This window comes from Giraffa tippelskirchi, chromosome 5 (assembly GCF_054371585.1).
Source record: "Giraffa tippelskirchi isolate mGirTip1 chromosome 5, T2T-mGirTip1v1.2.pri, whole genome shotgun sequence".
NCBI classification, from domain to species: Eukaryota; Metazoa; Chordata; class Mammalia; order Artiodactyla; family Giraffidae; genus Giraffa; species Giraffa tippelskirchi.
In genome coordinates, this window is record NC_137279.1 from 188,100,406 (window position 1) to 188,113,550 (window position 13,145).

Genomic DNA, 13,145 nt, shown 5'->3' on the forward strand with positions numbered 1-13,145 from the left:
CTTCCTGCAATGCAGAAAACCCAAGTTCAATCCCTGGGTCCAGAATGAGCAACTAACACTTTCATATATACATATATATGTGTATAATATGCATGCATATATAATATATGTATATATAACATACATATTTTTTTTTCTATTGGAACATATTTTATTTTCCCCCAATCATTTGGGGAAGAAAAAATGTCTGCGGTACTCGTGTTTTCATCCAGACTGTTGTGCTATTTTATAAATGATCATTAAGACAAACATTTTTTAAAATAGCATCAGAATAAAATGAGTATCAATGTACCTTCAGATGCTGCTCATACAACTGGCCTTGTGTCATCTTGGGTTTTCCTCTCTTTATTTTATGAATTATGATTCGTGCCTTCATTTGACATCAAATAAGTACCCAGCAGGGCTTCCCAAGTGGCTCAACAATAAAGGATCTGCCTGCCAATGCAGGAGACACGGGTTCAATCCCTGAAATGGGAAGACCCCCTGGAGGAGGAAATGACAACCTGCTCCAGTATTCTTGCCGGAAAAATCCCATGGACAGAGGAACAGTCCATGGGGTGACAGAAGAGTCGGACATGACTTAGAGACTAAACACCACAAAAACAACAAAGTGCCTAGAAACGCTGCTGCTCTCCCCTTGGGCAGACCCACCGCCGAGTGTCAGGTACTTTCACACACTTGCTTGTGTACATTTAATCTATCTCTGGAAATTGTACAGAAATCTGGGAAAAGATGCTGGGCTGAAAGGGAGACATCCTCTTTACACAACATCTTTCTCGTCTTTGAGATTTTAAAAAAAATAAAAAAAAAATTAAAATCTCATACCTTCTTCAACAGTCAGTAAACTTAGTTTCTAAAGACTATTTTCATTTAAAAACCCTAATCCTGACAACTTTGAGAAATTTTTGCCACCCCCTAATTTGAGGCATGAGTATAGAAATCATAATTCATCTTTATCCAAACTTGAGTAAATGTATAATTTTTAAAATTTTACATGACTAAATTGGCAGGCAATGAAAGTAAAAAAGTGAAGCAAAAGCACGAAATTGTAATGCGCATCTCAAAAAGAAGATGATGTATTCTTCTGAGACTTAACGAGCATGTCGAAAAATGTGTAACGAAAGATAGGCAAATGTAAAATGTTTCATAGTAGTCTCATGGTGGCCCATTTAGATATTGGCTCAGGACAGCATATTAAAAAGCAGAGACATTACTTTGCCGACAAAGGTCCATATAGTCAAAGCAATGGCTTTTCCAGTAGTCATGTATGGATGTGAGAGTTGGGCCATAAAGAAGGCTGAAGACCAAAGAATTGATGCTTTCAAGCTGTGGTGCTGAAGAAGACTCTTGAGAGTCCCTTGGGCTATAAGGAGATCAAACCAGTCCATCCTAAAGGATATCAGTCCTGAATATTCATTGGAAGGACTGTTGCTGAAGCTGAAGCTCCAATACTTTGGCCACCTGATGTGAAGAGCTGACTCACTGGAAAAGGCTCTGATGCTGGGAAAGATTGAGGGCAGAGGAGGAGAAGGGGGCAACAGAGGATGAGATGGTTAGGTAACATCACCAACTCAGTGGACATGAATTTGAGCAAATTCTGGGAGACAACAGAGGACAAAGTAGCCTGGTGTGCTGCAGTCCATGGGGTGGCAAAGAGTCAGACACAAGTTAGCGACTGAAAAACAACAGCAGGATTTATCATGAGCTTGATGTAAAAACCCAAGTGAATCCACTAATATTAGCCTTTACCATTGAAAGGGTTTATGGCTGGGGAGGGATTACGGTACAATCATACTGTCTGCAGCTATAATTAAGATCTTCTCTAATTAGCTAACCATCTTGCTGGGGCTTGTAACAATTAGAGGTGCAGGATAGCACAGGAATTTATCATGGGTGTGTTCACACATGTTCACGTGAAGTTCAGAATCAGCAAACTAACCAAGCAAAAGGCTTCCAAAGACCACCGGCTCCATCCTTCTGATTACAAAACGGAAATGCAGAAAGCAAGAAAGAAGGGAGATGCTGAATGGAAAGGCAAAGCTGCCCAAAGAAAAGGAGCTTCTGTCGCTTTGAGGGGATGACTCAGGGAGCCAGTCGCACCCAGAAATGCCGGATTGAGAAGAGGATCTCCTATGCACATCAGAACCGGAGGGGAAACCATGACTGCTGCTTCTGAGTGATGGGCCAAGAAGACCACAGCCCAAGGGAGAAAAAAACCACAGCCTCGCCAGGAAGGCAAGACCCAGGGTCACCAGATATCTTTACTTGTTCTTGTTGCTTTGAAAACTGGGCAAGATTTTCATTTACTCTACCCATCATTCCACAAACATTTCTTGAGCATGTACTATGTACTCTGCTGTGTGTTCTAGAGTAAAATAAAATCAATCTCTGCTTTCCTAAAGCTTCATTCCAAAGTGTGTGTGTGTGTGTGTGTGTGTGTGTGTGTGTGTGTGTGTGTGTATTTGTAAACCCTAATTTTGCTCACCCCTTTCTGGATCCCTGCTCCCAGTGGCCCTGAGATGCCTTTACTTGTGTTCAGGGCTTGAGGGGGAGCCCCAGACAACCCTGTCCCCCCCTCAGTGACGCCCATCCTAATCCACTCATCTTCATCTTTTGCCCACAAGCTGTGCCCCTGCTTCTTCCCTGGCCCCCTAGAATACTCTCATCACAGCATCCAGACAGACCCTTTAAAAACCTAAATCTCTCCTCTGCTCATCACCCTGCATGACTCCCCATCTTCCTTAGAGAAAAGTCAAGCCCTTAAGTCTTTTCAGCACCCTCGCAAGCTCTTGCCATGCTGACTCCCTTCTCGTGGGCCCCTTCTCCTTCTGCTCCCCCACACTCCCTTCACTCCATCCACACTGGCCTCCCTGCTGTCTCTTGGACAAGCCAGGCATGTGCTGGCCACAGGACTTTAGTACTGATTGTTTTCTCTGCCTGGAATACACTTCCCCCAAGATATCCACATGGCTTAGGCCCTCACCTTCTTCATGTCTCTTCTCAAATGTCATCGCTCAGTCAGGCTAACCTGCCCACCCAGAACAAAACTGCAGCCCCCAACCTTGCTTTCCTAATCCTTTTGGTGACTCAGATGGTAAAGCGTCTGCCTGCAATGTAGGAGACCCAGGTCTGATCACTGGGTTAGGAAGATCCCCTAGAGAAGGAAATGGCAACCCACTCCAGTACTCTTGCCTGAAAAATTCCATGGACAGAGGAGCCTGGTGGGCTAAGTCCATGGGGTTGCAAAGAGTCGGACATGAGTGAGCAACTTCACTTCACTTCACTTAGCTCTAATCTACTTTTCCTCTCTTCTGCAAGCTCCAATACTTTGGCCACCTGATGCAAAGAGCTGACTCATTGGAAAAGACCCTGATGTTGTGAAAGATTGAAGACAGGAGAAGAAGGGGGCAACAGAGAGTGAGATGGTTAGATAGCATCACTGACTCAGTGAACATGAGTTTGCACAAACTCTGGGAGATAGTGAAAGATAGGGAAGCCTGATGTGCTGCAGTTCATGGAGTCACAGATTCAGACATGACTTAGCAACTGAGCAACAACATAATCCTAACCATCTTCAAATATTCTATATACTTTATGTAGTTAATGGTTTGTCTTTCTGCTTTTGCTAAAATATAGGCTCCTCGATACCAAAGAGATTTTTTTCCCCCACTGATGGACTCAAGTACTTGATCGGGGCCTGGGACCAAGAAGAAAGTTGATAAATATTTGGTGATTTATAGATAGGAGTGGCGGCAGGCCAGGGAATGTTAGTTTTCTTGAACTTCCACTCCCTTAAAGCTTATATGAAGGCAGAGAGCCTCATGATTAAATATCTGTCCAGCCGGCCTTTTCTGAGAGTGGTAATATACATGTCCCATATGTCAGATATTCATGAGAGTGCTGGGGGAGGGGACGGTACCAGCCAGAGCAAAGTGCCAGAAACATAACTGCTGTGCGGACGTGCTGTTCTGGATCTTAGGGCAGTAATGAGGACAAGCGTTTGCAGCATGGTTTGCAGTTTATAGAGAACCTGCGCATTCATTTTCTCATGGAGCCTCTCTGGGTTCCGGTAAATTATGCATTAGTGTGGCTGGACACACTTCACTTGCAATAGAACTGCTGTTTTGAGAGGCCCAAGGTCATCCAAAGAGCAAAGACTCTGGCAGAATGGAGATAAGGTGTCAGGGCTTATCTTACCAGAACTGTTTGTACCATGCTGTGCCCCTGCCTTGAAATATGGGCTAAAAAGTTCGTTTGGATTTTTCCGTAACATCGTACGAAAAATCCGAACGAACTTTTTGGCCAACACTTCAGATATGCTCAGTCACTCAGTCGTGTCTGACTCTTTGTGACCCCACGGACTGTAGCCCTCCAGGCTCCTCTGTCCATGGGATTTCCTAGACAAGAATAATGGACCGGGTTGCCATTTTCTTCCCCAGGGATCTTCCTGACCCCAGGGATTGAACATTGGCAGGTGGATTATTTACCACTTCACCCTTGCATGAGTGTTAATAGGATTAACCATTCAGGGAACATTCATTGTTTGTACTCACTTTTTACCTCCCACTGGAGAATAAAACACAGGATGCAGGAAGTCCCACAAAACCAATGTGTGATGTAGTGAATGATTTTTTGATGAACCTTGTAATCGCCAGCAGGTCAAGACATAGAACTTTGTAGCCTCCGTGTCCCCCACTCAAGTCTCCCCTGGATCACACAGCATCCTCCCACATCCCAGTGCTCCCGCCAAAATGACAGCTACCCTGGCTTCGGTCGTGAAAACTTCTTTGCTTTTTCTTATAATTTTACCATCCAGATGTGTGTGGTTCAGTCACTACAGTTTTGCTGTTGTTCAGTTGCTAAGTCATGTCCAACTCTTTGCGACCCCATGGACTGCAGCACACCAGGCTTCCCTGTCCTTCACCGTTTCCCAGAGTTTGCTCAAACTCATATCCATTTGGTCCATGATGCCATCCAACCATCTCATCCTCTGTTGCCCCCTTCTCCTCCTGTCCTCAATCTTTCCCAGCATCAGGCTCTTTTCCAGTGAGTCAGTTCTTTGCATCAGGTGGCCAAAGTGTTGGAGCTTCAGCTTCAGCATCAGTCCTTCCAATGAATATTCAGGACTGATTTCCTTTAGGATGGACTTGTTTGACCTCCTTGCAGTCCAAGGGACTCTCAAGAGTCTTCTCCAGCACCACACTTCAAAGGCATCAGTTCTTCGGCCTTTTTTGGCTCAGCCTTTTTTATTGTCCAGCTCTCACATCCATATGACTACTAGAAAAACCATAGATTTGACTAGATGGACCTTTATGGGCAAAGTGATGGCTCTACTTTTCAATACGCTGTCTAGGTTTGTCATAGCTTATCTTCCAAGGAGCAAGCATCTTTTAATTTCATGGCTGCAGTCACCAGCCACAGTGATTTTGCAGTCCAAGAAAATAAAGTTTGTCACTGTTTCCGTTGATTTCCCCATCTATTTGCCATGAAGTGATGGGACTGGATGTTCGTTTTTTGAATGTTGTGTTTTAAGCCAGGTTTTCCACTACAGGTTTAGCTTTACCTATTTTTTTAAAACTTGTTAAGTCTTTTCATTAACAGTTTTCCCTGCCAATCTTTCTCTTGCTTACAGTGTATCTGAAGAATAATTCAGGCTTTTAGATCTATAGTTTCTCAGTCTGGAGAGTGTGTGTGTGTGTGTGTGTGTGTGTGTGTGTGTGTGTGTGCGTGCGCCCGTGCACATGCATACCTGTGCCTCTTGAGCCCATACTGATATTTTATTTATTTTGTTGTTGTTTGTGATGGATTTTTTGCATCAATTTTTATTTTTGGCCACAGCCTGTAGCATGCAGGACCTTAATTCCCCAACCAGGGATCGAACCTATGCCCCCGCAGAGGGAGCATGGAGTCCTAACCCCTGGACCACCAAAGAAGTTGCCATACTAATATTTTAAATTCAAAATCAGGACTAAAAGGTTTAACTTAATCTCTTTTATATTACACCCTTATATCCTGTTTCCTATATCAAGAATCCATAGTCTGGGGCCTTCCCTAGTGCCTCAGTAGGTAAGAATACACTTGCCAATGCACGAGACATGGGTTTGATACCGGGTCCTGGAAGATCCCACATACTGAGGAGCAACGAAGCCCAGGTGCCACAACTACTGAGCTCAAGCACCAAGAGCCCGTGTTCCACAACGAGAGAAGCCCCGCACCACAACTAGAGAAAGCCCACGCAAAGCAAAGAAGACCCAGTGCAGCCAAAAAGAAAATAAATAAATAAAATTTTAAAATTAAGAATCCACAGTCTCAAAAGCACAGGGGATCATAGACTATCCCATAATTGCCCCCAGGCTCTATCCTTATATACACTTCTCAGAACTCTACCACGAGCATCACCAGCAGTAAAGGGTGAGACAACAAAATATACCTCCCCACCTCCCACCACTTTTCAGTGGCTGTGCTGGGTCTTAGTTATCAGACCACTGATACCCACACACCACGGTGGTGGTTTAGTCGCTAAGTCATGTCTGACTCTTGTGACCCCATTAACTCTAGCCCAGCAGGCTCTTCTGTCCATGGATTTCCCAGGCAAGAATACTAGAGTGGGTTGCCATTTCCTTCTCCAGGGGATCTTCCTGACCCAGGAGTGGAACCTGGGTCTCATGCACTGCAGGCGGATTCTTTACCCACTGAGCCACAGGAAAGCCCGTATGTTCTCCCTTTTAACCTTCACTCAACCTTAGTCCCAGAAGCATGGAGATAATCCATGCTCACTGCCAGTCTTATGACAATGACTCTGGTCCTTTGAAAGTCATTCCTTAGTGGCCTTTTTGGAAAGGGCTCGTGAGAGCCATCAACCCTTTTCATAACACTTGCCTCTGGCCTTTATACTTGACAGCCTATTTGCTTTCCTTGAGTATATTAAATACATCACCCCCTTTTCTTTGAGTGCAACCCAATTAAGAAGAAAATTCTAATAAACACGGAATTTTCTTTCCCTCTCTGTGAACTCCTCCCTTTGCCTGATTGCCTGGACAGTTTCTTCTTTTCTTTCTTTAAAATCCAATCATTTAGTAACAGGTCTTGGTGTGGATTGTTCCGTATTGATAGTCTCAGCCTACAGAGTTTTTCTAACACATTACTTCAAGAATATATTTTTTTAATTTCAAGAAATCTTTCTTGAAGTGGAATTATTGATACTTTTAGTAAGTGTTGGCCATCTTCTCTGCAAACTTCTAGTCTAGCTCCTCTTCTCCTGTCTTTAGTATTGGCCACTTTCTCTCCAATATTTTCTATCTCCCTCTTCATTTCATTGTGATTGAAAATATTTTTCATTTCCCATTTCTCTGAAGGCACTGCTGGTTGTATTTATTTGCTCTTGATTTCTTTCCAGTTTCGTCTTCAAAATAAAATGATTTTCCTTCTTATTTCTAATTTTTTTAAAGTTATGTCACCTCATTCTGGGGCTTCCCAGATGGCACTAGTGGTGAAGAACCAGCCTGCCAATGCAGGAGACACAGCTTCGATCCCTGGGTCAGGAAGATCCCCTGGAGGAGGGCATGGCAACCCACACTAGTATTCTTGCCTGGAGAATCCCATGGACAGAGAAGCCTGGGACAGCTACAGCCCATGGGGTCGCAAAAAGTTGGACACAACTGAAGTGACTTAACACATGCTTCTTTCTGAATTTTTCTCATTTATATCTTGTGTCATTTTCTTAATATCTCTGAGTTCATTTTTAAAAAGTATGTTACAGTTTTGACCTGTTTATGTTGAGCATATTTTTTCATATACAAGGACGTTATTCTGCTTCTTAAATTCTTCATTTTCTTACAGTAACTTTGCATGGAATTTTACCTTATGCTTTTCTGCTCCTGAACTCTGTGTGAATTTTGCTTATCCTGAATTTTAAGGATTTTTATCATATTGTGGGTGTGTATAGATATACATACAAAAGAGAGAGAGAGAGCGAGCTTTCTGAGATTGGTCTGCTTTTGTTCCCCTCTCCTATTTTTATCTTAATGATCGTTCCCCTCCATCCCCGTGTCCTTGTCTTGCTCGTGTCGATTCTGCACTGTCAGTTCCTCCTCAGTGGGGGTCCTGTACGGAAAGGGGGCTCTGACTACTGCGTTTCCAGCACTCACAGAAACCAGGCTGATCATCGCATCAGACCCCCTCGAGGGCTCAGGCATTTCTCCACTATTACAGCAGGGGATGCGTGCTTAGTCGCTCAGTCCTATCCGACTCTTTGCATCCCCATGGGCTGTAGCGCGCCAGGTTCCTCTGTCCATGGGATTCTCCAGGCAAGAATACTGGGGTGGATTGCCATTTTCCTCCTCCAGGGGATCTTCCTGACCCAGAGATCGAACCTGCATCTCTTGTGTCTCCTGCGTTGCAGGCTGATTCTTTACCCACTGAGCCACTGGAGAGGGGAAAGATTCTAGTTCAATCTACTCTTCTCAAATTGCCCCGCCACGCTTTCCAGCGAACATCACTGGCTAGTCAGTGGGTTCTTCTTAGCAAAGGTCCATTAGACACCCCGTTCCTTCACTCTCATGGACACTGGTAATACTTATAACTGTTGGTAATACGTCCCCATCAGCATGGGAGATCACTGGAACACCTTGTCACCTAGCTTTGCTGTAAATGTTGTCTATCCACTTCAGTTCTGCTTTCCAGATGTCTGTTTATATGTGGAATTCAGAGAGATGTAAAAATTTTGCTGCCGTTTTCTGAGGGTTGTCCATTTGCTTTATCAAAGTTGAATGCTTGATCAAATTAGAAATTGGTAGAATATCTATGTAATGTTGTGCTATGTTATGTTATACTATATTACATTATGTTCTATTATATATATGCATACGTATATATTTTATTTTATTCTCAGGAATACTTCCAATTATCTATAAGCCAACAAAATACTCCTTAATCCCTCACCACCCAGTAGCCCAGGGCAGAGCTTCTCAGCTCTCATGTGCATGGAATCTACCTGGAAACCTTGTTACATGTGACTTCTGGTCCAGTGCATCTGCAGGGAGGACCAGGGCTTCTGCATCCCTTCCTGTCCCCAGGTGATGTCAGGGCTGGTGGTGCACAGACCACAGCGAAGTAGTGAAGGTCTGGGTGTCAGCAATTGTCAGCACATTTCTGGAAGATTGTCAATATACACAGTACATGATTTTAATGAAGGATCACTCTCAGTAATTTCCCAAAATAAGTACTACCCTTGTCAGAGCAGCTTATTTTTTTTTTTAATTATAAATGAAACTGAAATTCAATGCTGACTACTCTGAGAGCCTTAAGCTACACAATGGCACAAACATTCCTTCCTTTAACCCTCCCTCTTCTGGTTTTTATACATGGTAAAATGTGATAAGGTTAACTTACACTTCTTTTAGAACTGGACTGCAAATCTGAATTCTTGACTTCCTTTTCCTGTCTCCTTCTCCGGGATCATGCTTCACCTTACTTGGAAATGCATGGTTTCCTATTTTGGTCTATGTCATCTTGACCCAATATTTTCTTTATTTTCATCCAAAACACTGTTGAATCTTTTAACAAATTCTCTCCACTTGTTACCACAGATACGTCAGTTTGGAGGTACTGCTTTATAACTTCAGCTTCATCTTGTCTAGAACAACACGGCTCTGTTACCACGGCTGTTATTTAGAAAGTGAGAAAACCAACATGTGACGTGAGAACACCACTTCTGGTTAAATGACTAGTCTCCAGGTATCACAGTGTTGCTTCTCATTACTTGAAGCTGAAGCAAATTTTATTTTAAAACACAGCATGTGTACCGACGTGATGCATTCCGATGCCATCTAGATCCACATTGAATAAATTATGTTAATTGGCTCAGCAAAGAATGAAGGGATGCATGGGGAATAGCAATGTTTCATAATCGGAGAGAAAAGGAACCATGCCAGTTTTATAAAATGCCACATTAATGATTAAACAAATTAACGGAGAGTCATAGAGTTCCAAAAATAGCCTGCAGCAGATGGAGACTCTCCTCAGAGCTCACTACTTTTGAGTTGCAGGTTCTTTGACAGAAGTGAGGTTAAGCCTTGTTCACTGTAGAACGCTGGCGGCTGCTGCTGAGCATGCCATCACCACCTCCTTGGTGACCATATATTTGCTCATCTCCAGCCCCACCTCTGGGGTCTGATAGTGTACATCTACTGGGGCTTTGGGGACTGCATTTTGATGAGATCTCCAGTGACTCTCAGACAGTAAAGAATCTGCCTGCAATGCAGGAGACCCAGGATTGATCCCTGGGTCAGGATGATCCCCTGAAGGAGGAAATGGCAATCCACTCCAGTATTCTTGCCTGGAGAATCCCATGGACAGAGGAGGCTGGTGGGCTATAGTCTACGGGATTGCAAAGAGTAGGACACGACCGAGCAACTAACACAACACCAGTGATTCTGATGCTCCATCAGAGTAGGAAATCGCTATTAGAAGGATCCCAGTGGAGCATGTACCCCGGGACACCAAGCTCTGGGAAGCAAGCCTGGCTGGTCACCAGAGGGTGTGACCAAAAAGCCACTGTGCCTGTGTCTCCCACCACCGCCCCCCTCAACTTTGCTCAGCAGAGGCACCTTCTTTTGCCTGTGACTATAAACTCTGGTTGGTCCATAGTCTTTCTTTCCGTTTCACATAACTGATGGTCCCAGTCCTGCAGGCATTATAGCTCTGCAGCTCGGGTATGGGAATGATGGATTCTAGGAATTCAGATCTTGAGATAACCCATGTGTTAGTTTGTCGGGGCTGCCATAACAGTGACCCCCGCAGTGGGTAGCTTAAACTATGGTTTAGGTTTCATAGTTCCAGAGGCAGGAAGTCTGAACTCAAAATGTCTGCACAGTTGGTTTCTTCTAAGGGGTAGGTGGGAAGGTTTTGTGAGGGCATCTCTCTTTGGTTTATAAATGGACATCTCTGCCCCCACCCTCCACCCCCCGTTGTCTTCCCTCTGTGCTTGTCTCTGGGTCCTCTTTATAAGGACATCATGCAAGCGTGCTCAGTCACGTCTGACTCTTTGTGACCCCCGTGGACTGTAACCCACCAGGCTCCTCTGTCCATTGGGTTATCTCAAGCAAGAATACTGCAGTGGGTTGCCATCTCCTCCTCCACGGGATCTTCCTGACTCAGGGATCGAACCCACATCTCATGCATCTCCTGCACTGGCAGGTGGACTCTTTACCACTGAACCACCTGGGAAGCCCTGCATAAAGACACCCAAACATATTGAATTAAAGGCCCCCTCCTCAAAGACTTCATCTTAACTTGATCATCTGCTGCAATGATCATATTTCTTTCTTTTTTTTTTTTTTGCAATGATCATATTTCAAAATAAGATCACTTTCACAGAAACTGGGGATTAGGGCTTTAATATTTGGGAGAAGGGAACCCAATTCAGCCCATAACAACCCTTTAGGCCACTGTGATTGAAAAGATCTGCATGATCTTAAGAGTTACAAATGTTAGAAAACACGGTGGAGAAGCCTTTTAAGTCTGCTTGAATTGCACGCATTCACAATTCATTGCATAATTGCATTACCTAGCTGCTGGCTCCTGCTCTGAAGGCCCCTGTTGATGGGTAGGTTGATGACTACCCTTCTTTGTTCATTAAGTGATGAGGTTGGGAATACCTCTTACCCAGAACAAGGAAATGTTCTTTCCCCGGGACAGTTATCTCCCAGATAACTTTCAAGCACTCTAGGGCACCTTGTTACTAGGAAAGCTAATTAAGGTGGAACATGAGAACTGGCAGAAAGTTAGCATTGGCTGGTGAATCAGGCAAATTCCTGACCTTCTGAGTGTCCATCTGAACAAGCTCTTGGTCTGGGGCTTGGCTCCTGATGAGTATAACTCTGGGGATCCATCACTTCCCCTGCCCCTCCTCTTATGCCCTGTACCCCCCTGCCTGCTGCTCAGTACCCCAGGGACCATGACAGACCCCTCCCTACTCTCCCTCCTGCATGCTGGTTTTCCCAGCCCATCTCTAGTGGCGCTGGGCTCGCTGTCTGCGTGAAGTCTGAGGGGAATGCACAGGTCCCCCCGCCGCCTCCCTCCCAGCCGAGACCTAGCAGAGGAGGAGGGGCCAGAGCAGCCCCATGGTTCCAGCTTGGGCACAGCTGCAGAAGGACAGAGCATAAGGATTTCCCAGACACTTGACAGCATGTGGGGTCTCGAAAGTACAGCCGTTCTGTGTGTTTCCATCAAGTGCATGAAGCCTATTTTACAGCTGACACTGGAGAGCTTTCCCATCTGACCTCCCCAGGCTGCTGTATCTGTGCTGCAACCAGATCCAGTGAGAGCACCACATTCACAAACCCAAGTCGCGACAGACTCCGCCTCCTCCTGCCCCTCAGCCGCTCCACGCCATCTAGTCTGTGTGACCGCGTCCACATCTTCTCGAGCTCCGACCACCACCTTCGCCCGGCCCTTCCTCTGCTCCTTCTGAACTATCGCGGTAACCTCCTCCCGTGCCCTGCTGAGTACAGCGCATGGGGTCCTGTCACCTTTCTTCTTCCAGCAGATCAGGTTCTTGGAGGGGGAGACTCCTCCACTTACGTGTGGTCAGATCTTGGGGCAGGAGCCCAACCCTCTGTGCCCCAGTGGTCTAGCCTGTAAGATGAGGAGGATGATAGTAATAGTACCTATATGGCAGGGCTACCGTCAGGAGGAGGAAATGAGATAATATGTAAACCACTTCACATAGTAAGTGCTCAGTTAAATCTATCTATTCTTAGATGCCTTTTCAATGTGACCCTAAAGCATCAGCTCCATATTTCTTATCACACATAGAACAGCTATTTTTACATACTTTTATCCCCATATTAGAGTATAAGCCCAAGAAGGTAGTGGCTTTCGCTTATTCACGTTGTTGCCCAGTACTTAGTACTGTGCCCAGAATACACTGTCTTCAATAAATAGTTGAATGATGAATGCATGAAAGAATAGAGTCATGGTGGTTTTGGAGAAGACTCTTGAGAGTCCCTTGGGCTGCAAAGAGATCAAACCAGTCAATCTTAAAGGAAATCAATCCTGAATATTCAGTAGAAGGATTGATGCTGAAGTTGAAGCTCCAAGACTTTGGCCACCTGATGAGAAGAGTTGACTCACTGGAAAAGACC

General features: G+C 44.7%; 1 long non-coding RNA gene across 1 annotated transcript in view; it reads left to right on the forward strand.

The window, feature by feature from the left end:
• Positions 1 to 9,869, forward strand: part of LOC145507451 (uncharacterized) — a 79,291-nt gene extending 69,422 nt beyond the window's left edge. Inside the window, exon 9 of the long non-coding RNA XR_014054872.1 lies at positions 9,588 to 9,869. This is a non-coding gene — a long non-coding RNA (uncharacterized LOC145507451). The remainder of the gene's footprint in view (positions 1 to 9,587) is intronic.
• Positions 9,870 to 13,145: the final 3,276 nt, after the last annotated feature.